This window comes from Musca autumnalis, unplaced genomic scaffold (genome assembly GCF_047663935.1).
Source record: "Musca autumnalis isolate F117 unplaced genomic scaffold, ASM4766393v1 scaffold_2, whole genome shotgun sequence".
Lineage (NCBI taxonomy): Eukaryota > Metazoa > Arthropoda > Insecta > Diptera > Muscidae > Musca > Musca autumnalis.
Window position 1 is genome coordinate 80,433,508 of NW_027411755.1, and position 23,719 is coordinate 80,457,226.

The 23,719-nt window shown below is 30.1% G+C and overlaps 23 non-coding genes across 23 annotated transcripts; all 23 read right to left on the reverse strand.

Annotated features, from left to right (window-relative positions):
• Window positions 1–529: 529 nt before the first annotated feature.
• LOC141395536 (5S ribosomal RNA) lies at window positions 530–648 on the reverse strand. The gene has a single exon (XR_012410667.1). It is a non-coding gene; the product is annotated as a 5S ribosomal RNA (ribosomal RNA).
• A 685-nt stretch (window positions 649–1,333) lies between these two features.
• Window positions 1,334–1,452, reverse strand: LOC141395538 (5S ribosomal RNA). The gene has a single exon (XR_012410669.1). It is a non-coding gene; the product is annotated as a 5S ribosomal RNA (ribosomal RNA).
• Window positions 1,453–2,137: 685 nt separating this feature from the next.
• LOC141395965 (5S ribosomal RNA) lies at window positions 2,138–2,256 on the reverse strand. The gene has a single exon (XR_012411078.1). It is a non-coding gene; the product is annotated as a 5S ribosomal RNA (ribosomal RNA).
• A 685-nt stretch (window positions 2,257–2,941) lies between these two features.
• Window positions 2,942–3,060, reverse strand: LOC141395539 (5S ribosomal RNA). The gene has a single exon (XR_012410670.1). It is a non-coding gene; the product is annotated as a 5S ribosomal RNA (ribosomal RNA).
• A 685-nt stretch (window positions 3,061–3,745) lies between these two features.
• Window positions 3,746–3,864, reverse strand: LOC141395540 (5S ribosomal RNA). The gene has a single exon (XR_012410671.1). It is a non-coding gene; the product is annotated as a 5S ribosomal RNA (ribosomal RNA).
• A 685-nt stretch (window positions 3,865–4,549) lies between these two features.
• On the reverse strand, window positions 4,550–4,668 carry LOC141395541 (5S ribosomal RNA). Its single transcript, XR_012410672.1, has one exon. It is a non-coding gene; the product is annotated as a 5S ribosomal RNA (ribosomal RNA).
• A 685-nt stretch (window positions 4,669–5,353) lies between these two features.
• Window positions 5,354–5,472, reverse strand: LOC141395967 (5S ribosomal RNA). The gene has a single exon (XR_012411080.1). It is a non-coding gene; the product is annotated as a 5S ribosomal RNA (ribosomal RNA).
• Window positions 5,473–6,157: 685 nt separating this feature from the next.
• On the reverse strand, window positions 6,158–6,276 carry LOC141395968 (5S ribosomal RNA). Its single transcript, XR_012411081.1, has one exon. It is a non-coding gene; the product is annotated as a 5S ribosomal RNA (ribosomal RNA).
• Window positions 6,277–6,961: 685 nt separating this feature from the next.
• Window positions 6,962–7,080, reverse strand: LOC141395542 (5S ribosomal RNA). The gene has a single exon (XR_012410673.1). It is a non-coding gene; the product is annotated as a 5S ribosomal RNA (ribosomal RNA).
• Window positions 7,081–7,765: 685 nt separating this feature from the next.
• Window positions 7,766–7,884, reverse strand: LOC141395543 (5S ribosomal RNA). The gene has a single exon (XR_012410674.1). It is a non-coding gene; the product is annotated as a 5S ribosomal RNA (ribosomal RNA).
• Window positions 7,885–8,569: 685 nt separating this feature from the next.
• On the reverse strand, window positions 8,570–8,688 carry LOC141395544 (5S ribosomal RNA). The gene has a single exon (XR_012410675.1). It is a non-coding gene; the product is annotated as a 5S ribosomal RNA (ribosomal RNA).
• Window positions 8,689–9,373: 685 nt separating this feature from the next.
• On the reverse strand, window positions 9,374–9,492 carry LOC141395545 (5S ribosomal RNA). The gene has a single exon (XR_012410676.1). It is a non-coding gene; the product is annotated as a 5S ribosomal RNA (ribosomal RNA).
• A 685-nt stretch (window positions 9,493–10,177) lies between these two features.
• Window positions 10,178–10,296, reverse strand: LOC141395546 (5S ribosomal RNA). The gene has a single exon (XR_012410677.1). It is a non-coding gene; the product is annotated as a 5S ribosomal RNA (ribosomal RNA).
• A 685-nt stretch (window positions 10,297–10,981) lies between these two features.
• On the reverse strand, window positions 10,982–11,100 carry LOC141395547 (5S ribosomal RNA). Its single transcript, XR_012410678.1, has one exon. It is a non-coding gene; the product is annotated as a 5S ribosomal RNA (ribosomal RNA).
• Window positions 11,101–11,785: 685 nt separating this feature from the next.
• On the reverse strand, window positions 11,786–11,904 carry LOC141395549 (5S ribosomal RNA). The gene has a single exon (XR_012410680.1). It is a non-coding gene; the product is annotated as a 5S ribosomal RNA (ribosomal RNA).
• A 685-nt stretch (window positions 11,905–12,589) lies between these two features.
• Window positions 12,590–12,708, reverse strand: LOC141395550 (5S ribosomal RNA). The gene has a single exon (XR_012410681.1). It is a non-coding gene; the product is annotated as a 5S ribosomal RNA (ribosomal RNA).
• Window positions 12,709–13,393: 685 nt separating this feature from the next.
• LOC141395551 (5S ribosomal RNA) lies at window positions 13,394–13,512 on the reverse strand. The gene has a single exon (XR_012410682.1). It is a non-coding gene; the product is annotated as a 5S ribosomal RNA (ribosomal RNA).
• Window positions 13,513–14,197: 685 nt separating this feature from the next.
• LOC141395552 (5S ribosomal RNA) lies at window positions 14,198–14,316 on the reverse strand. Its single transcript, XR_012410683.1, has one exon. It is a non-coding gene; the product is annotated as a 5S ribosomal RNA (ribosomal RNA).
• A 6,031-nt stretch (window positions 14,317–20,347) lies between these two features.
• LOC141395553 (5S ribosomal RNA) lies at window positions 20,348–20,466 on the reverse strand. The gene has a single exon (XR_012410684.1). It is a non-coding gene; the product is annotated as a 5S ribosomal RNA (ribosomal RNA).
• A 685-nt stretch (window positions 20,467–21,151) lies between these two features.
• Window positions 21,152–21,270, reverse strand: LOC141395554 (5S ribosomal RNA). The gene has a single exon (XR_012410685.1). It is a non-coding gene; the product is annotated as a 5S ribosomal RNA (ribosomal RNA).
• A 685-nt stretch (window positions 21,271–21,955) lies between these two features.
• On the reverse strand, window positions 21,956–22,074 carry LOC141395555 (5S ribosomal RNA). Its single transcript, XR_012410686.1, has one exon. It is a non-coding gene; the product is annotated as a 5S ribosomal RNA (ribosomal RNA).
• A 685-nt stretch (window positions 22,075–22,759) lies between these two features.
• On the reverse strand, window positions 22,760–22,878 carry LOC141395556 (5S ribosomal RNA). The gene has a single exon (XR_012410687.1). It is a non-coding gene; the product is annotated as a 5S ribosomal RNA (ribosomal RNA).
• Window positions 22,879–23,563: 685 nt separating this feature from the next.
• LOC141395557 (5S ribosomal RNA) lies at window positions 23,564–23,682 on the reverse strand. The gene has a single exon (XR_012410688.1). It is a non-coding gene; the product is annotated as a 5S ribosomal RNA (ribosomal RNA).
• Between the last annotated feature and the right edge of the window lie 37 nt (window positions 23,683–23,719).

The following is a 23,719-nucleotide window of genomic DNA, read 5'->3' on the forward strand; positions in this document are numbered from 1 at the left end:
TAGTGAACATAACCAGTATGTATTAATTTGGCATCAAAAAATCTAACAAAAATTGTAGTTTTTTTAATAAATGTTAAAATTTATTAAATATTGCTAAAAATAAATGTATTTTGGGAAAATTTGGCTCCTTAAATTACCTTTTTTTGGAAATATAGACAATTTTTTTAAAGAATTTTACAATAAAAATTCTTGTTTTTTAATAAATGTTAAAATTTCTTAAATATTGTTAAAAATAAATGCATTTTGCGAAAATTTGCCTCCTTAAATTACGTTTTTTGAGAAACGAAACAAATTTATAAAGAATTTTACTTTTGTTTTACAAAGGAAATCATAGACTATTGTATCTAGTTACGTACAACTGAGCATAATCAATAGCGAATGTTTTACATTTACCTTAAAATAATAGGCAGTTGAGTTTTTTATTTTGGCTCTATTTCGGTTAAAAATGAAGATATCGACTTCATTCTTTTTTTATTTAATAGAGAAAAATAAAAAAGAAAATAAAATAAAATAAAAAAATTTTGGACAATGCCAACAACACGCGGTGTTCCCAAGCGGTCCCCCATCTAAGTACTAACCGCGCCCGACGCTGCTTAATTTCGGTGATCGGACGAGAACCGATGTACTCAGCGTGGTATGGTCGTTGGCGAAGAAACATAGTTTATTTTGCTTCATATGGCCATTGATTTCATTGCTTGTGTGTTTAAAACAATTTCGTTTACTTATTGCACACAAACACACAAACGAACAAGAAGTTTTATTTTCGTTTTATAAAGGAAAATGTTGACTGTTTCCTTTAGTTATTAGTGAACATAACCAGTATGTATTAATTTGGCATCAAAAAATCTAACAAAAATTGTAGTTTTTTTAATAAATGTTAAAATTTATTAAATATTGCTAAAAATAAATGTATTTTGGGAAAATTTGGCTCCTTAAATTACCTTTTTTTGGAAATATAGACAATTTTTTTAAAGAATTTTACAATAAAAATTCTTGTTTTTTAATAAATGTTAAAATTTCTTAAATATTGTTAAAAATAAATGCATTTTGCGAAAATTTGCCTCCTTAAATTACGTTTTTTGAGAAACGAAACAAATTTATAAAGAATTTTACTTTTGTTTTACAAAGGAAATCATAGACTATTGTATCTAGTTACGTACAACTGAGCATAATCAATAGCGAATGTTTTACATTTACCTTAAAATAATAGGCAGTTGAGTTTTTTATTTTGGTTCTATTTCGGTTAAAAATGAAGATATCGACTTCATTCTTTTTTTATTTAATAGAGAAAAATAAAAAAGAAAATAAAATAAAATAAAAAAATTTTGGACAATGCCAACAACACGCGGTGTTCCCAAGCGGTCCCCCATCTAAGTACTAACCGCGCCCGACGCTGCTTAATTTCGGTGATCGGACGAGAACCGATGTACTCAGCGTGGTATGGTCGTTGGCGAAGAAACATAGTTTATTTTGCTTCATATGGCCATTGATTTCATTGCTTGTGTGTTTAAAACAATTTCGTTTACTTATTGCACACAAACACACAAACGAACAAGAAGTTTTATTTTCGTTTTATAAAGGAAAATGTTGACTGTTTCCTTTAGTTATTAGTGAACATAACCAGTATGTATTAATTTGGCATCAAAAAATCTAACAAAAATTGTAGTTTTTTTAATAAATGTTAAAATTTATTAAATATTGCTAAAAATAAATGTATTTTGGGAAAATTTGGCTCCTTAAATTACCTTTTTTTGGAAATATAGACAATTTTTTTAAAGAATTTTACAATAAAAATTCTTGTTTTTTAATAAATGTTAAAATTTCTTAAATATTGTTAAAAATAAATGCATTTTGCGAAAATTTGCCTCCTTAAATTACGTTTTTTGAGAAACGAAACAAATTTATAAAGAATTTTACTTTTGTTTTACAAAGGAAATCATAGACTATTGTATCTAGTTACGTACAACTGAGCATAATCAATAGCGAATGTTTTACATTTACCTTAAAATAATAGGCAGTTGAGTTTTTTATTTTGGCTCTATTTCGGTTAAAAATGAAGATATCGACTTCATTCTTTTTTTATTTAATAGAGAAAAATAAAAAAGAAAATAAAATAAAATAAAAAAATTTTGGACAATGCCAACAACACGCGGTGTTCCCAAGCGGTCTTCCATCTAAGTACTAACCGCGCCCGACGCTGCTTAATTTCGGTGATCGGACGAGAACCGATGTACTCAGCGTGGTATGGTCGTTGGCGAAGAAACATAGTTTATTTTGCTTCATATGGCCATTGATTTCATTGCTTGTGTGTTTAAAACAATTTCGTTTACTTATTGCACACAAACACACAAACGAACAAGAAGTTTTATTTTCGTTTTATAAAGGAAAATGTTGACTGTTTCCTTTAGTTATTAGTGAACATAACCAGTATGTATTAATTTGGCATCAAAAAATCTAACAAAAATTGTAGTTTTTTTAATAAATGTTAAAATTTATTAAATATTGCTAAAAATAAATGTATTTTGGGAAAATTTGGCTCCTTAAATTACCTTTTTTTGGAAATATAGACAATTTTTTTAAAGAATTTTACAATAAAAATTCTTGTTTTTTAATAAATGTTAAAATTTCTTAAATATTGTTAAAAATAAATGCATTTTGCGAAAATTTGCCTCCTTAAATTACGTTTTTTGAGAAACGAAACAAATTTATAAAGAATTTTACTTTTGTTTTACAAAGGAAATCATAGACTATTGTATCTAGTTACGTACAACTGAGCATAATCAATAGCGAATGTTTTACATTTACCTTAAAATAATAGGCAGTTGAGTTTTTTAATTTGGCTCTATTTCGGTTAAAAATGAAGATATCGACTTCATTCTTTTTTTATTTAATAGAGAAAAATAAAAAAGAAAATAAAATAAAATAAAAAAATTTTGGACAATGCCAACAACACGCGGTGTTCCCAAGCGGTCCCCCATCTAAGTACTAACCGCGCCCGACGCTGCTTAATTTCGGTGATCGGACGAGAACCGATGTACTCAGCGTGGTATGGTCGTTGGCGAAGAAACATAGTTTATTTTGCTTCATATGGCCATTGATTTCATTGCTTGTGTGTTTAAAACAATTTCGTTTACTTATTGCACACAAACACACAAACGAACAAGAAGTTTTATTTTCGTTTTATAAAGGAAAATGTTGACTGTTTCCTTTAGTTATTAGTGAACATAACCAGTATGTATTAATTTGGCATCAAAAAATCTAACAAAAATTGTAGTTTTTTTAATAAATGTTAAAATTTATTAAATATTGCTAAAAATAAATGTATTTTGGGAAAATTTGGCTCCTTAAATTACCTTTTTTTGGAAATATAGACAATTTTTTTAAAGAATTTTACAATAAAAATTCTTGTTTTTTAATAAATGTTAAAATTTCTTAAATATTGTTAAAAATAAATGCATTTTGCGAAAATTTGCCTCCTTAAATTACGTTTTTTGAGAAACGAAACAAATTTATAAAGAATTTTACTTTTGTTTTACAAAGGAAATCATAGACTATTGTATCTAGTTACGTACAACTGAGCATAATCAATAGCGAATGTTTTACATTTACCTTAAAATAATAGGCAGTTGAGTTTTTTATTTTGGCTCTATTTCGGTTAAAAATGAAGATATCGACTTCATTCTTTTTTTATTTAATAGAGAAAAATAAAAAAGAAAATAAAATAAAATAAAAAAATTTTGGACAATGCCAACAACACGCGGTGTTCCCAAGCGGTCCCCCATCTAAGTACTAACCGCGCCCGACGCTGCTTAATTTCGGTGATCGGACGAGAACCGATGTACTCAGCGTGGTATGGTCGTTGGCGAAGAAACATAGTTTATTTTGCTTCATATGGCCATTGATTTCATTGCTTGTGTGTTTAAAACAATTTCGTTTACTTATTGCACACAAACACACAAACGAACAAGAAGTTTTATTTTCGTTTTATAAAGGAAAATGTTGACTGTTTCCTTTAGTTATTAGTGAACATAACCAGTATGTATTAATTTGGCATCAAAAAATCTAACAAAAATTGTAGTTTTTTTAATAAATGTTAAAATTTATTAAATATTGCTAAAAATAAATGTATTTTGGGAAAATTTGGCTCCTTAAATTACCTTTTTTTGGAAATATAGACAATTTTTTTAAAGAATTTTACAATAAAAATTCTTGTTTTTTAATAAATGTTAAAATTTCTTAAATATTGTTAAAAATAAATGCATTTTGCGAAAATTTGCCTCCTTAAATTACGTTTTTTGAGAAACGAAACAAATTTATAAAGAATTTTACTTTTGTTTTACAAAGGAAATCATAGACTATTGTATCTAGTTACGTACAACTGAGCATAATCAATAGCGAATGTTTTACATTTACCTTAAAATAATAGGCAGTTGAGTTTTTTATTTTGGCTCTATTTCGGTTAAAAATGAAGATATCGACTTCATTCTTTTTTTATTTAATAGAGAAAAATAAAAAAGAAAATAAAATAAAATAAAAAAATTTTGGACAATGCCAACAACACGCGGTGTTCCCAAGCGGTCCCCCATCTAAGTACTAACCGCGCCCGACGCTGCTTAATTTCGGTGATCGGACGAGAACCGATGTACTCAGCGTGGTATGGTCGTTGGCGAAGAAACATAGTTTATTTTGCTTCATATGGCCATTGATTTCATTGCTTGTGTGTTTAAAACAATTTCGTTTACTTATTGCACACAAACACACAAACGAACAAGAAGTTTTATTTTCGTTTTATAAAGGAAAATGTTGACTGTTTCCTTTAGTTATTAGTGAACATAACCAGTATGTATTAATTTGGCATCAAAAAATCTAACAAAAATTGTAGTTTTTTTAATAAATGTTAAAATTTATTAAATATTGCTAAAAATAAATGTATTTTGGGAAAATTTGGCTCCTTAAATTACCTTTTTTTGGAAATATAGACAATTTTTTTAAAGAATTTTACAATAAAAATTCTTGTTTTTTAATAAATGTTAAAATTTCTTAAATATTGTTAAAAATAAATGCATTTTGCGAAAATTTGCCTCCTTAAATTACGTTTTTTGAGAAACGAAACAAATTTATAAAGAATTTTACTTTTGTTTTACAAAGGAAATCATAGACTATTGTATCTAGTTACGTACAACTGAGCATAATCAATAGCGAATGTTTTACATTTACCTTAAAATAATAGGCAGTTGAGTTTTTTATTTTGGCTCTATTTCGGTTAAAAATGAAGATATCGACTTCATTCTTTTTTTATTTAATAGAGAAAAATAAAAAAGAAAATAAAATAAAATAAAAAAATTTTGGACAATGCCAACAACACGCGGTGTTCCCAAGCGGTCTTCCATCTAAGTACTAACCGCGCCCGACGCTGCTTAATTTCGGTGATCGGACGAGAACCGATGTACTCAGCGTGGTATGGTCGTTGGCGAAGAAACATAGTTTATTTTGCTTCATATGGCCATTGATTTCATTGCTTGTGTGTTTAAAACAATTTCGTTTACTTATTGCACACAAACACACAAACGAACAAGAAGTTTTATTTTCGTTTTATAAAGGAAAATGTTGACTGTTTCCTTTAGTTATTAGTGAACATAACCAGTATGTATTAATTTGGCATCAAAAAATCTAACAAAAATTGTAGTTTTTTTAATAAATGTTAAAATTTATTAAATATTGCTAAAAATAAATGTATTTTGGGAAAATTTGGCTCCTTAAATTACCTTTTTTTGGAAATATAGACAATTTTTTTAAAGAATTTTACAATAAAAATTCTTGTTTTTTAATAAATGTTAAAATTTCTTAAATATTGTTAAAAATAAATGCATTTTGCGAAAATTTGCCTCCTTAAATTACGTTTTTTGAGAAACGAAACAAATTTATAAAGAATTTTACTTTTGTTTTACAAAGGAAATCATAGACTATTGTATCTAGTTACGTACAACTGAGCATAATCAATAGCGAATGTTTTACATTTACCTTAAAATAATAGGCAGTTGAGTTTTTTATTTTGGCTCTATTTCGGTTAAAAATGAAGATATCGACTTCATTCTTTTTTTATTTAATAGAGAAAAATAAAAAAGAAAATAAAATAAAATAAAAAAATTTTGGACAATGCCAACAACACGCGGTGTTCCCAAGCGGTCTTCCATCTAAGTACTAACCGCGCCCGACGCTGCTTAATTTCGGTGATCGGACGAGAACCGATGTACTCAGCGTGGTATGGTCGTTGGCGAAGAAACATAGTTTATTTTGCTTCATATGGCCATTGATTTCATTGCTTGTGTGTTTAAAACAATTTCGTTTACTTATTGCACACAAACACACAAACGAACAAGAAGTTTTATTTTCGTTTTATAAAGGAAAATGTTGACTGTTTCCTTTAGTTATTAGTGAACATAACCAGTATGTATTAATTTGGCATCAAAAAATCTAACAAAAATTGTAGTTTTTTTAATAAATGTTAAAATTTATTAAATATTGCTAAAAATAAATGTATTTTGGGAAAATTTGGCTCCTTAAATTACCTTTTTTTGGAAATATAGACAATTTTTTTAAAGAATTTTACAATAAAAATTCTTGTTTTTTAATAAATGTTAAAATTTCTTAAATATTGTTAAAAATAAATGCATTTTGCGAAAATTTGCCTCCTTAAATTACGTTTTTTGAGAAACGAAACAAATTTATAAAGAATTTTACTTTTGTTTTACAAAGGAAATCATAGACTATTGTATCTAGTTACGTACAACTGAGCATAATCAATAGCGAATGTTTTACATTTACCTTAAAATAATAGGCAGTTGAGTTTTTTATTTTGGCTCTATTTCGGTTAAAAATGAAGATATCGACTTCATTCTTTTTTTATTTAATAGAGAAAAATAAAAAAGAAAATAAAATAAAATAAAAAAATTTTGGACAATGCCAACAACACGCGGTGTTCCCAAGCGGTCCCCCATCTAAGTACTAACCGCGCCCGACGCTGCTTAATTTCGGTGATCGGACGAGAACCGATGTACTCAGCGTGGTATGGTCGTTGGCGAAGAAACATAGTTTATTTTGCTTCATATGGCCATTGATTTCATTGCTTGTGTGTTTAAAACAATTTCGTTTACTTATTGCACACAAACACACAAACGAACAAGAAGTTTTATTTTCGTTTTATAAAGGAAAATGTTGACTGTTTCCTTTAGTTATTAGTGAACATAACCAGTATGTATTAATTTGGCATCAAAAAATCTAACAAAAATTGTAGTTTTTTTAATAAATGTTAAAATTTATTAAATATTGCTAAAAATAAATGTATTTTGGGAAAATTTGGCTCCTTAAATTACCTTTTTTTGGAAATATAGACAATTTTTTTAAAGAATTTTACAATAAAAATTCTTGTTTTTTAATAAATGTTAAAATTTCTTAAATATTGTTAAAAACAAATGCATTTTGCGAAAATTTGCCTCCTTAAATTACGTTTTTTGAGAAACGAAACAAATTTATAAAGAATTTTACTTTTGTTTTACAAAGGAAATCATAGACTATTGTATCTAGTTACGTACAACTGAGCATAATCAATAGCGAATGTTTTACATTTACCTTAAAATAATAGGCAGTTGAGTTTTTTATTTTGGCTCTATTTCGGTTAAAAATGAAGATATCGACTTCATTCTTTTTTTATTTAATAGAGAAAAATAAAAAAGAAAATAAAATAAAATAAAAAAATTTTGGACAATGCCAACAACACGCGGTGTTCCCAAGCGGTCCCCCATCTAAGTACTAACCGCGCCCGACGCTGCTTAATTTCGGTGATCGGACGAGAACCGATGTACTCAGCGTGGTATGGTCGTTGGCGAAGAAACATAGTTTATTTTGCTTCATATGGCCATTGATTTCATTGCTTGTGTGTTTAAAACAATTTCGTTTACTTATTGCACACAAACACACAAACGAACAAGAAGTTTTATTTTCGTTTTATAAAGGAAAATGTTGACTGTTTCCTTTAGTTATTAGTGAACATAACCAGTATGTATTAATTTGGCATCAAAAAATCTAACAAAAATTGTAGTTTTTTTAATAAATGTTAAAATTTATTAAATATTGCTAAAAATAAATGTATTTTGGGAAAATTTGGCTCCTTAAATTACCTTTTTTTGGAAATATAGACAATTTTTTTAAAGAATTTTACAATAAAAATTCTTGTTTTTTAATAAATGTTAAAATTTCTTAAATATTGTTAAAAATAAATGCATTTTGCGAAAATTTGCCTCCTTAAATTACGTTTTTTGAGAAACGAAACAAATTTATAAAGAATTTTACTTTTGTTTTACAAAGGAAATCATAGACTATTGTATCTAGTTACGTACAACTGAGCATAATCAATAGCGAATGTTTTACATTTACCTTAAAATAATAGGCAGTTGAGTTTTTTATTTTGGCTCTATTTCGGTTAAAAATGAAGATATCGACTTCATTCTTTTTTTATTTAATAGAGAAAAATAAAAAAGAAAATAAAATAAAATAAAAAAATTTTGGACAATGCCAACAACACGCGGTGTTCCCAAGCGGTCCCCCATCTAAGTACTAACCGCGCCCGACGCTGCTTAATTTCGGTGATCGGACGAGAACCGATGTACTCAGCGTGGTATGGTCGTTGGCGAAGAAACATAGTTTATTTTGCTTCATATGGCCATTGATTTCATTGCTTGTGTGTTTAAAACAATTTCGTTTACTTATTGCACACAAACACACAAACGAACAAGAAGTTTTATTTTCGTTTTATAAAGGAAAATGTTGACTGTTTCCTTTAGTTATTAGTGAACATAACCAGTATGTATTAATTTGGCATCAAAAAATCTAACAAAAATTGTAGTTTTTTTAATAAATGTTAAAATTTATTAAATATTGCTAAAAATAAATGTATTTTGGGAAAATTTGGCTCCTTAAATTACCTTTTTTTGGAAATATAGACAATTTTTTTAAAGAATTTTACAATAAAAATTCTTGTTTTTTAATAAATGTTAAAATTTCTTAAATATTGTTAAAAATAAATGCATTTTGCGAAAATTTGCCTCCTTAAATTACGTTTTTTGAGAAACGAAACAAATTTATAAAGAATTTTACTTTTGTTTTACAAAGGAAATCATAGACTATTGTATCTAGTTACGTACAACTGAGCATAATCAATAGCGAATGTTTTACATTTACCTTAAAATAATAGGCAGTTGAGTTTTTTATTTTGGCTCTATTTCGGTTAAAAATGAAGATATCGACTTCATTCTTTTTTTATTTAATAGAGAAAAATAAAAAAGAAAATAAAATAAAATAAAAAAATTTTGGACAATGCCAACAACACGCGGTGTTCCCAAGCGGTCCCCCATCTAAGTACTAACCGCGCCCGACGCTGCTTAATTTCGGTGATCGGACGAGAACCGATGTACTCAGCGTGGTATGGTCGTTGGCGAAGAAACATAGTTTATTTTGCTTCATATGGCCATTGATTTCATTGCTTGTGTGTTTAAAACAATTTCGTTTACTTATTGCACACAAACACACAAACGAACAAGAAGTTTTATTTTCGTTTTATAAAGGAAAATGTTGACTGTTTCCTTTAGTTATTAGTGAACATAACCAGTATGTATTAATTTGGCATCAAAAAATCTAACAAAAATTGTAGTTTTTTTAATAAATGTTAAAATTTATTAAATATTGCTAAAAATAAATGTATTTTGGGAAAATTTGGCTCCTTAAATTACCTTTTTTTGGAAATATAGACAATTTTTTTAAAGAATTTTACAATAAAAATTCTTGTTTTTTAATAAATGTTAAAATTTCTTAAATATTGTTAAAAATAAATGCATTTTGCGAAAATTTGCCTCCTTAAATTACGTTTTTTGAGAAACGAAACAAATTTATAAAGAATTTTACTTTTGTTTTACAAAGGAAATCATAGACTATTGTATCTAGTTACGTACAACTGAGCATAATCAATAGCGAATGTTTTACATTTACCTTAAAATAATAGGCAGTTGAGTTTTTTATTTTGGCTCTATTTCGGTTAAAAATGAAGATATCGACTTCATTCTTTTTTTATTTAATAGAGAAAAATAAAAAAGAAAATAAAATAAAATAAAAAAATTTTGGACAATGCCAACAACACGCGGTGTTCCCAAGCGGTCCCCCATCTAAGTACTAACCGCGCCCGACGCTGCTTAATTTCGGTGATCGGACGAGAACCGATGTACTCAGCGTGGTATGGTCGTTGGCGAAGAAACATAGTTTATTTTGCTTCATATGGCCATTGATTTCATTGCTTGTGTGTTTAAAACAATTTCGTTTACTTATTGCACACAAACACACAAACGAACAAGAAGTTTTATTTTCGTTTTATAAAGGAAAATGTTGACTGTTTCCTTTAGTTATTAGTGAACATAACCAGTATGTATTAATTTGGCATCAAAAAATCTAACAAAAATTGTAGTTTTTTTAATAAATGTTAAAATTTATTAAATATTGCTAAAAATAAATGTATTTTGGGAAAATTTGGCTCCTTAAATTACCTTTTTTTGGAAATATAGACAATTTTTTTAAAGAATTTTACAATAAAAATTCTTGTTTTTTAATAAATGTTAAAATTTCTTAAATATTGTTAAAAATAAATGCATTTTGCGAAAATTTGCCTCCTTAAATTACGTTTTTTGAGAAACGAAACAAATTTATAAAGAATTTTACTTTTGTTTTACAAAGGAAATCATAGACTATTGTATCTAGTTACGTACAACTGAGCATAATCAATAGCGAATGTTTTACATTTACCTTAAAATAATAGGCAGTTGAGTTTTTTATTTTGGCTCTATTTCGGTTAAAAATGAAGATATCGACTTCATTCTTTTTTTATTTAATAGAGACAAATAAAAAAGAAAATAAAATAAAATAAAAAAATTTTGGACAATGCCAACAACACGCGGTGTTCCCAAGCGGTCCCCCATCTAAGTACTAACCGCGCCCGACGCTGCTTAATTTCGGTGATCGGACGAGAACCGATGTACTCAGCGTGGTATGGTCGTTGGCGAAGAAACATAGTTTATTTTGCTTCATATGGCCATTGATTTCATTGCTTGTGTGTTTAAAACAATTTCGTTTACTTATTGCACACAAACACACAAACGAACAAGAAGTTTTATTTTCGTTTTATAAAGGAAAATGTTGACTGTTTCCTTTAGTTATTAGTGAACATAACCAGTATGTATTAATTTGGCATCAAAAAATCTAACAAAAATTGTAGTTTTTTTAATAAATGTTAAAATTTATTAAATATTGCTAAAAATAAATGTATTTTGGGAAAATTTGGCTCCTTAAATTACCTTTTTTTGGAAATATAGACAATTTTTTTAAAGAATTTTACAATAAAAATTCTTGTTTTTTAATAAATGTTAAAATTTCTTAAATATTGTTAAAAATAAATGCATTTTGCGAAAATTTGCCTCCTTAAATTACGTTTTTTGAGAAACGAAACAAATTTATAAAGAATTTTACTTTTGTTTTACAAAGGAAATCATAGACTATTGTATCTAGTTACGTACAACTGAGCATAATCAATAGCGAATGTTTTACATTTACCTTAAAATAATAGGCAGTTGAGTTTTTTATTTTGGCTCTATTTCGGTTAAAAATGAAGATATCGACTTCATTCTTTTTTTATTTAATAGAGAAAAATAAAAAAGAAAATAAAATAAAATAAAAAAATTTTGGACAATGCCAACAACACGCGGTGTTCCCAAGCGGTCCCCCATCTAAGTACTAACCGCGCCCGACGCTGCTTAATTTCGGTGATCGGACGAGAACCGATGTACTCAGCGTGGTATGGTCGTTGGCGAAGAAACATAGTTTATTTTGCTTCATATGGCCATTGATTTCATTGCTTGTGTGTTTAAAACAATTTCGTTTACTTATTGCACACAAACACACAAACGAACAAGAAGTTTTATTTTCGTTTTATAAAGGAAAATGTTGACTGTTTCCTTTAGTTATTAGTGAACATAACCAGTATGTATTAATTTGGCATCAAAAAATCTAACAAAAATTGTAGTTTTTTTAATAAATGTTAAAATTTATTAAATATTGCTAAAAATAAATGTATTTTGGGAAAATTTGGCTCCTTAAATTACCTTTTTTTGGAAATATAGACAATTTTTTTAAAGAATTTTACAATAAAAATTCTTGTTTTTTAATAAATGTTAAAATTTCTTAAATATTGTTAAAAATAAATGCATTTTGCGAAAATTTGCCTCCTTAAATTACGTTTTTTGAGAAACGAAACAAATTTATAAAGAATTTTACTTTTGTTTTACAAAGGAAATCATAGACTATTGTATCTAGTTACGTACAACTGAGCATAATCAATAGCGAATGTTTTACATTTACCTTAAAATAATAGGCAGTTGAGTTTTTTATTTTGGCTCTATTTCGGTTAAAAATGAAGATATCGACTTCATTCTTTTTTTATTTAATAGAGAAAAATAAAAAAGAAAATAAAATAAAATAAAAAAATTTTGGACAATGCCAACAACACGCGGTGTTCCCAAGCGGTCCCCCATCTAAGTACTAACCGCGCCCGACGCTGCTTAATTTCGGTGATCGGACGAGAACCGATGTACTCAGCGTGGTATGGTCGTTGGCGAAGAAACATAGTTTATTTTGCTTCATATGGCCATTGATTTCATTGCTTGTGTGTTTAAAACAATTTCGTTTACTTATTGCACACAAACACACAAACGAACAAGAAGTTTTATTTTCGTTTTATAAAGGAAAATGTTGACTGTTTCCTTTAGTTATTAGTGAACATAACCAGTATGTATTAATTTGGCATCAAAAAATCTAACAAAAATTGTAGTTTTTTTAATAAATGTTAAAATTTATTAAATATTGCTAAAAATAAATGTATTTTGGGAAAATTTGGCTCCTTAAATTACCTTTTTTTGGAAATATAGACAATTTTTTTAAAGAATTTTACAATAAAAATTCTTGTTTTTTAATAAATGTTAAAATTTCTTAAATATTGTTAAAAATAAATGCATTTTGCGAAAATTTGCCTCCTTAAATTACGTTTTTTGAGAAACGAAACAAATTTATAAAGAATTTTACTTTTGTTTTACAAAGGAAATCATAGACTATTGTATCTAGTTACGTACAACTGAGCATAATCAATAGCGAATGTTTTACATTTACCTTAAAATAATAGGCAGTTGAGTTTTTTATTTTGGCTCTATTTCGGTTAAAAATGAAGATATCGACTTCATTCTTTTTTTATTTAATAGAGAAAAATAAAAAAGAAAATAAAATAAAATAAAAAAATTTTGGACAATGCCAACAACACGCGGTGTTCCCAAGCGGTCCCCCATCTAAGTACTAACCGCGCCCGACGCTGCTTAATTTCGGTGATCGGACGAGAACCGATGTACTCAGCGTGGTATGGTCGTTGGCGAAGAAACATAGTTTATTTTGCTTCATATGGCCATTGATTTCATTGCTTGTGTGTTTAAAACAATTTCGTTTACTTATTGCACACAAACACACAAACGAACAAGAAGTTTTATTTTCGTTTTATAAAGGAAAATGTTGACTGTTTCCTTTAGTTATTAGTGAACATAACCAGTATGTATTAATTTGGCATCAAAAAATCTAACAAAAATTGTAGTTTTTTTAATAAATGTTAAAATTTATTAAATATTGCTAAAAATAAATGTATTTTGGGAAAATTTGGCTCCTTAAATTACCTTTTTTTGGAAATATAGACAATTTTTTTAAAGAATTTTACAATAAAAATTCTTGTTTTTTAATAAATGTTAAAATTTCTTAAATATTGTTAAAAATAAATGCATTTTGCGAAAATTTGCCTCCTTAAATTACGTTTTTTGAGAAACGAAACAAATTTATAAAGAATTTTACTTTTGTTTTACAAAGGAAATCATAGACTATTGTATCTAGTTACGTACAACTGAGCATAATCAATAGCGAATGTTTTACATTTACCTTAAAATAATAGGCAGTTGAGTTTTTTATTTTGGCTCTATTTCGGTTAAAAATGAAGATATCGACTTCATTCTTTTTTTATTTAATAGAGAAAAATAAAAAAGAAAATAAAATAAAATAAAAAAAATTTGGACAATGCCAACAACACGCGGTGTTCCCAAGCGGTCCCCCATCTAAGTACTAACCGCGCCCGACGCTGCTTAATTTCGGTGATCGGACGAGAACCGATGTACTCAGCGTGGTATGGTCGTTGGCGAAGAAACATAGTTTATTTTGCTTCATATGGCCATTGATTTCATTGCTTGTGTGTCATCATCATTTGTGAACAGTGTTAAAAGTGTTTGTGTGATTAAAAAAAAAAAAAAAAAAAAAAAAAACTAAAAGTGAAAAGTCAAAACCACTAAGCCAAAGAGATAAAATAATTTTGTTTCAATTGTGATACAAATTTGTGCTTTTGTGGTATAAAGACAATAATTGTGCTTACTGTTGTTGTCGGCGGCAAAGTTATATGCCGTCGGCGGCGACACTGACAATAACAACATGTCAGCAGCCGAAGAAAACGATGATATAATGTCTGATACGTCATCAGGCATAGCCGCAGAAGCTAAAAAATGTGAGGATTTAAATATCCAAATTACTAATACAGCGAATGACACTTCTCAAAAACCAAAAAAGAGAAGTAAGAGTAAACGTAGACACAAGTCGGATGATGACGACAATATCTACGAAAGCCTGAAGATGGAGGCAATAATTTCAACCCTCCAAACATCCCTAAAAAATATGGAAGATACCAACAAGTCCCTGTTGGAAGAACTGACGGCGTTACGAAAAACCCAAGAGGAAGCTGCCAGACAACTGGCAGATTATTATAAGAAAGAATGCAGCTTTCGACGAGTAATTGCTAATTTGGAAAATGAATTAGCCTCACTTAAAAACAACAGTACAAAGCCAGCTGAGAACGCCGGCACAGCCAATATCAACAATGTGTCAACACGAGCACCAAATAAAAATAAGTCGGTCGGGGTAGCCGAAAACCCCGACACAGCGATGTCAGAAGATGAAACACAGCCTAATAAAGTAACAGAAATGTGGGAAACACGAACTCTTTTGAAGGCAAAATCAAAACTCAAGAAGCCGAGACCATCAAGTACATCGGAAGCAGCAACGACATCAGCTGCATCAACATCAGTAGCAGCAGCAGCTAAAACAACAATAAAACCAGCAGCAGCCACATCAGTAGCAGCCACTCCCCCAACAACAAATGGTAGCAGTCAGCAAAATGCCATAACGGTATATGATACAGGTTTAAATGAAATAGCAACCATATTAGATATGCACATTGGTAGAAATAATTATTCTGTTGTACTTTTAAAAAAGAACCTAATGTCCGTTAGAGTAGAAAGTCTAAAATATTTTGAACAAGTGAAAAACATTTTGACAGAAAGATGTTATAAATTTCATACGCACACACCTAAACCTTTGGTGCCTTACTCTGTTGTGATACATAGATTGTCGCATATGTACGCTAGAAATACGATTGAAGATTTTTTGAAAAACCAAGGTTTCAAAATAGATATTATTAATTTAATATGCATTGGGGAAAGCAAGTGGATAATAAAACTTGGCCGTTCCACAGACATGCGTAGGTTTTACAAGGTAAAGAAAATCATTCACTGCAATGTAACTTACCAAAAAGATAGAGGACGTGAAATCGTCCAATGCAGAAGATGTCAGCGGTATGGGCATGTTTCCCACAATTGTGGCATGCCACCCCGCTGCGTTAAATGCAGTAAGGATCATGGTCCAGGCAACTGCACCATACCTTCGAAAGACCAATTAGCTAATCTATCAGAAGATGCTCCCAAATACATAGTGCGTTGTGCAAATTGTGAGGTTGATGGCCACACTGCGGCTTCACCGGATTGCCCCCGTCGGAAGGCAATTCTATTAAAAAGGACTGAACGTCTAAACGAAAAAGAGGCTACTAGAAAAGCCCGCTCAGAGCACTGGGCTAGCCTAAAACAGGGTACCTCGTTTGCCGCGGCTACACGCTCTTCATTGCCGCAAAAAGTAGATTCCAACACTCAGACTATACGCTCTAAATTGCCACAAAGTATAGGTTCCAATGCTCAGAACCCAATAACATCTAAACAGGGACCATCAAATACGGCCAAAAAAATTAGTGAAGATTGCCAAACTTATTTTGGCAAAGGATTAACCCAACTTCTCTCCGATTTAGATAATTATCGAGAGGAATATCTTAATATTAGAGAGTCACTAGGAGCACCTGATGCTCTTATAGGGCTCTTAATGCACTTAAAAAATTTTAATGTTTAAGTGTATGTTCGTGAATGCGAATTCTTTGGTGTCTTTAGAAAAAAGACACTACCTCAATTTATTTCTGAAACAACACAACCCTGATGTTCTGCTTATTGCAGAACATAAGTTAAATAACAGGCACAGAATTTCATTTCGCGAATATACACTTTACAAACAGTGTAGGGGGAATGGCAGGCAAGGGGGTGGTACTGCCATTTTAATTAAAAATTGTTACAAATCTCAACAATTATCAGTAAACACAGGCAACATTGAGTCGTGCTGTGCAGGGATTCAAAGACAAGATGGCACATCCATAGTCTTTGTGTCTTTGTACCTTCGTCCTCGTGTGCCCTTCAACCCCTCGGATCTCGATGGAATCGTCAATTTGGGTCTTGCCAACGAGATACTCGTTGGCTGTGATCTAAATGCGAAACATCGGGATTGGGGGGGTGGAATTAACGATAAAAGAGGCACAGATTTACACGATTACCTCCTTGACTGCACAAATTTCCTACTCTGCCCTACAGCAGAACCCACTAGGCCAAATAGAGAAAATAGCTCATATATCGACTATTTCATAAAAACGCCAGGCATAGCCCTGGCAATAGATGATTTATTGCCAACACATTATTTTGAATCCGACCATAGGGCGGTGGAAATAAATATATGTGTTGGCAATATACAATCTAATGAAGAACAAATCTTCTATAACTTTGATAGGGTTAATATAAGACTCAATAGGAAAATTGAAGAGGGTATTAGAAGTCACATATTACCAACCACCAGAAATGTCTCTATTGAAGAAATAGATTCTTGCATTGTCGGACTAAATACTGCCTTCCAAAATGCAATAGAATCTACAGTACCAAAAATGAGGTGTAGGGGTCCAATACTGGGAGAATTGCCCCCTAGTATTATTAGATTTATGAAACACCGTAAAAGACTACGACAAACTTTACGTAGAACAGTAGATCCTGGTAGATATGATGAGCTTAAAGCTGACATAAGAAATCTAACCACAATAATAAGAGAACAAGTGTCCAATTTCGAGAGAGAACGTTTTAGGGAATACTTAGAAAATATTGAAGTTGGCCCCAAAACTTATGGGAAAGTCAAACGGGCAGCAGGACTGTCATTCAGAAGTCCAATTGATACCATCATGGACGATACAGATTCACCCATAACCGATGATCTGCAAAAAGCAGAGTTATTCGCAGATCATATGAAGAGCTCACACCATATAGAGGAGAATCTGGAGGATGGTTCCTTCTTTAACCTTGTAACAGAGGTTGTTAGAGGGAACCATGTTCCGGCTCCCCTGGTGGAGTTCAATGGTGATCTTTCAGCAGATGGCTCCTCAATAAATAACGAAGCTTTATGGCTCGATAATGGGTTTGTCGACAACACGGCAGTTGCCTCAGCAATTGCTGTTAGACCTTCCCGTAAGGCCACCGGAGTCGACAAGATCCCCGATGTCGCCGTTAAGAAAGTTAGAGACACTATATCTCCATTTCTCACCATACTGTACAATCATTGCCTAAATCTGGGTTATTTTCCATCTAAATGGAAAGAGGCTTTGATTGTACCAATTAATAAACCTAATTCTGACAATACAAGATGTGCCAATTATAGGCCAATCTCCCTTCTTTCCCCATTCGGGAAAATATTAGAAAGTTTAATCTATAAAAGATTAAAAATCTTCATTGAAGATAAACGTATTATTAAGGATTGTCAGTTTGGTTTCAAACCAAACCATTCCACAACCCATGCTTTGACCACTTTTACCAGCTACGTCACAAATGGCTACAAAAAATATGAAGGTACCATCGCTGTTAGCCTTGATTTCTCAAAGGCCTTTGATGCTGTATGGCACAAAGGCATTTTATATAAGCTTCAGACGTACGGTCTAGATACCCAAACATACAGAATGGTAGCAAGCTTCCTGGACGGCAGGGTCTTTAGGGTTAGAGTTGGTGATAAGGTATCTGAACAGAGACAGGTCACAGCAGGTGTGCCGCAAGGCTCCCTTCTGGGGCCTGTCTTGTTCAATCTTTTCATCAGCGATATCCCTGACCCACCTGAAGGGGGCTTGTTACTATTGTATGCTGATGACATATTGTTGGCGTTAAGGGGAAAATACGCCAAAACAATAGAAAGAAGGATTAATATTTATATGGCCCAATTATGCGAATATTTTACAAAATGGGGGTTTAAATTAAACACTGAAAAATGTGTATCAGTTGTTTTTACAGGGAAACCCAGAGCCACATGCCCCAATATTGGAAGACATACACCTATTATAAAAGCAGGTAATGTAACTATTGCGCTTTCGGACAGGATGAAGTACCTCGGTATTTTGTTCGATAGTAAATTTGAGTTTTGTCGCCATGTGGACTTCATCCTGTCCAAGGCCAAAAAAGTGTACCACTCTTATCTGAGATTGTTTGCCATGCGAGGGGCACTTTCTAGTGAAGTAAAACTCCTCATATACAGGCAAATTATACGACCAATTGTTACATACTCCTTTGCGGCATGGGCTGACGTGTCCTCCTCACAAATGGAAAGAATACGTAAATTCGAACGTATGATTTTGGCGCCAGCATTAGGGCTTGGACGCAATTTAGATGCCAATGATATCCCAAGGAGGCCCTCTAACAGAAGATTATATGCTTCTGTAAACTTTGATAGGATTGACAAATTTATGGTGAATAATGCACTAAAATTCCTTGAATTATCCCAAAACTTGCAAAATGAAATTGTACAAGATATCTTCGATATTGATGAAGACATAGCAGTCCTTCTCTCCAGGAAGCACCTGCCTCCTGCAGCTTTAATTAAGCTACGAGATGAGGGACTGCTATTTGATGAAGACCGTCTGATGTATTACCACAGAAGGTACCGAAGGTATGACTGGAACACTGATCCTGTATACTCTACAGATCAGTGAATCCAATCTTTGTATATATTGTATATATTTAGTATGTAATTTCTAGCATGTAAGTTTTATATATAATTATTATTAGTATGTAAATTTTTATTAGTATATAAGTTTTACTTTTTATAACCTTTGAAAAACAAGCCAGTTTTTGAATTAATTTTTTCTGGCAATGAATTATTTAACTTATTTTAAAACAAAACATTTCGTAAACTGATGATTGCTAGCACCTAACTGCAGCACAAAAATATTAAATAATGTAGTCTCAAAAAATTTTGTACTTATGAGAATATTTACTTAGTGTACCAAAAATATACTTTAGCTATTAAGTATTTTTTGTAAACTGAAATTAAATAAATAAAATAGCAATTTTGAAATGAAATGAAATGATTGCTTGTGTGTTTAAAACAATTTCGTTTACTTATTGCACACAAACACACAAACGAACAAGAAGTTTTATTTTCGTTTTATAAAGGAAAATGTTGACTGTTTCCTTTAGTTATTAGTGAACATAACCAGTATGTATTAATTTGGCATCAAAAAATCTAACAAAAATTGTAGTTTTTTTAATAAATGTTAAAATTTATTAAATATTGCTAAAAATAAATGTATTTTGGGAAAATTTGGCTCCTTAAATTACCTTTTTTTGGAAATATAGACAATTTTTTTAAAGAATTTTACAATAAAAATTCTTGTTTTTTAATAAATGTTAAAATTTCTTAAATATTGTTAAAAATAAATGCATTTTGCGAAAATTTGCCTCCTTAAATTACGTTTTTTGAGAAACGAAACAAATTTATAAAGAATTTTACTTTTGTTTTACAAAGGAAATCATAGACTATTGTATCTAGTTACGTACAACTGAGCATAATCAATAGCGAATGTTTTACATTTACCTTAAAATAATAGGCAGTTGAGTTTTTTATTTTGGCTCTATTTCGGTTAAAAATGAAGATATCGACTTCATTCTTTTTTTATTTAATAGAGAAAAATAAAAAAGAAAATAAAATAAAATAAAAAAATTTTGGACAATGCCAACAACACGCGGTGTTCCCAAGCGGTCCCCCATCTAAGTACTAACCGCGCCCGACGCTGCTTAATTTCGGTGATCGGACGAGAACCGATGTACTCAGCGTGGTATGGTCGTTGGCGAAGAAACATAGTTTATTTTGCTTCATATGGCCATTGATTTCATTGCTTGTGTGTTTAAAACAATTTCGTTTACTTATTGCACACAAACACACAAACGAACAAGAAGTTTTATTTTCGTTTTATAAAGGAAAATGTTGACTGTTTCCTTTAGTTATTAGTGAACATAACCAGTACGTATTAATTTGGCATCAAAAAATCTAACAAAAATTGTAGTTTTTTTAATAAATGTTAAAATTTATTAAATATTGCTAAAAATAAATGTATTTTGGGGAAATTTGGCTCCTTAAATTACCTTTTTTTGGAAATATAGACAATTTTTTTAAAGAATTTTACAATAAAAATTCTTGTTTTTTAATAAATGTTAAAATTTCTTAAATATTGTTAAAAATAAATGCATTTTGCGAAAATTTGCCTCCTTAAATTACGTTTTTTGAGAAACGAAACAAATTTATAAAGAATTTTACATTTGTTTTACAAAGGAAATCATAGACTATTGTATCTAGTTACGTACAACTGAGCATAATCAATAGCGAATGTTTTACATTTACCTTAAAATAATAGGCAGTTGAGTTTTTTATTTTGGCTCTATTTCGGTTAAAAATGAAGATATCGACTTCATTCTTTTTTTATTTAATAGAGAAAAATAAAAAAGAAAATAAAATAAAATAAAAAAATTTTGGACAATGCCAACAACACGCGGTGTTCCCAAGCGGTCCCCCATCTAAGTACTAACCGCGCCCGACGCTGCTTAATTTCGGTGATCGGACGAGAACCGATGTACTCAGCGTGGTATGGTCGTTGGCGAAGAAACATAGTTTATTTTGCTTCATATGGCCATTGATTTCATTGCTTGTGTGTTTAAAACAATTTCGTTTACTTATTGCACACAAACACACAAACGAACAAGAAGTTTTATTTTCGTTTTATAAAGGAAAATGTTGACTGTTTCCTTTAGTTATTAGTGAACATAACCAGTATGTATTAATTTGGCATCAAAAAATCTAACAAAAATTGTAGTTTTTTTAATAAATGTTAAAATTTATTAAATATTGCTAAAAATAAATGTATTTTGGGAAAATTTGGCTCCTTAAATTACCTTTTTTTGGAAATATAGACAATTTTTTTAAAGAATTTTACAATAAAAATTCTTGTTTTTTAATAAATGTTAAAATTTCTTAAATATTGTTAAAAATAAATGCATTTTGCGAAAATTTGCCTCCTTAAATTACGTTTTTTGAGAAACGAAACAAATTTATAAAGAATTTTACTTTTGTTTTACAAAGGAAATCATAGACTATTGTATCTAGTTACGTACAACTGAGCATAATCAATAGCGAATGTTTTACATTTACCTTAAAATAATAGGCAGTTGAGTTTTTTATTTTGGCTCTATTTCGGTTAAAAATGAAGATATCGACTTCATTCTTTTTTTATTTAATAGAGAAAAATAAAAAAGAAAATAAAATAAAATAAAAAAATTTTGGACAATGCCAACAACACGCGGTGTTCCCAAGCGGTCCCCCATCTAAGTACTAACCGCGCCCGACGCTGCTTAATTTCGGTGATCGGACGAGAACCGATGTACTCAGCGTGGTATGGTCGTTGGCGAAGAAACATAGTTTATTTTGCTTCATATGGCCATTGATTTCATTGCTTGTGTGTTTAAAACAATTTCGTTTACTTATTGCACACAAACACACAAACGAACAAGAAGTTTTATTTTCGTTTTATAAAGGAAAATGTTGACTGTTTCCTTTAGTTATTAGTGAACATAACCAGTATGTATTAATTTGGCATCAAAAAATCTAACAAAAATTGTAGTTTTTTTAATAAATGTTAAAATTTATTAAATATTGCTAAAAATAAATGTATTTTGGGAAAATTTGGCTCCTTAAATTACCTTTTTTTGGAAATATAGACAATTTTTTTAAAGAATTTTACAATAAAAATTCTTGTTTTTTAATAAATGTTAAAATTTCTTAAATATTGTTAAAAATAAATGCATTTTGCGAAAATTTGCCTCCTTAAATTACGTTTTTTGAGAAACGAAACAAATTTATAAAGAATTTTACTTTTGTTTTACAAAGGAAATCATAGACTATTGTATCTAGTTACGTACAACTGAGCATAATCAATAGCGAATGTTTTACATTTACCTTAAAATAATAGGCAGTTGAGTTTTTTAATTTGGCTCTATTTCGGTTAAAAATGAAGATATCGACTTCATTCTTTTTTTATTTAATAGAGAAAAATAAAAAAGAAAATAAAATAAAATAAAAAAATTTTGGACAATGCCAACAACACGCGGTGTTCCCAAGCGGTCCCCCATCTAAGTACTAACCGCGCCCGACGCTGCTTAATTTCGGTGATCGGACGAGAACCGATGTACTCAGCGTGGTATGGTCGTTGGCGAAGAAACATAGTTTATTTTGCTTCATATGGCCATTGATTTCATTGCTTGTGTGTTTAAAACAATTTCGTTTACTTATTGCACACAAACACACAAACGAACAAGAAGTTTTATTTTCGTTTTATAAAGGAAAATGTTGACTGTTTCCTTTAGTTATTAGTGAACATAACCAGTATGTATTAATTTGGCATCAAAAAATCTAACAAAAATTGTAGTTTTTTTAATAAATGTTAAAATTTATTAAATATTGCTAAAAATAAATGTATTTTGGGAAAATTTGGCTCCTTAAATTACCTTTTTTTGGAAATATAGACAATTTTTTTAAAGAATTTTACAATAAAAATTCTTGTTTTTTAATAAATGTTAAAATTTCTTAAATATTGTTAAAAATAAATGCATTTTGCGAAAATTTGCCTCCTTAAATTACGTTTTTTGAGAAACGAAACAAATTTATAAAGAATTTTACTTTTGTTTTACAAAGGAAATCATAGACTATTGTATCTAGTTACGTACAACTGAGCATAATCAATAGCGAATGTTTTACATTTACCTTAAAATAATAGGCAGTTGAGTTTTTTATTTTGGCTCTATTTCGGTTAAAAATGAAGATATCGACTTCATTCTTTTTTTATTTAATAGAGAAAAATAAAAAAGAAAATAAAATAAAATAAAAAAATTTTGGACAATGCCAACAACACGCGGTGTTCCCAAGCGGTCCCCCATCTAAGTACTAACCGCGCCCGACGCTGCTTAATTTCGGTGATCGGACGAGAACCGATGTACTCAGCGTGGTATGGTCGTTGGCGAAGAAACATAGTTTATTTTGCTTCATATGGCCATTG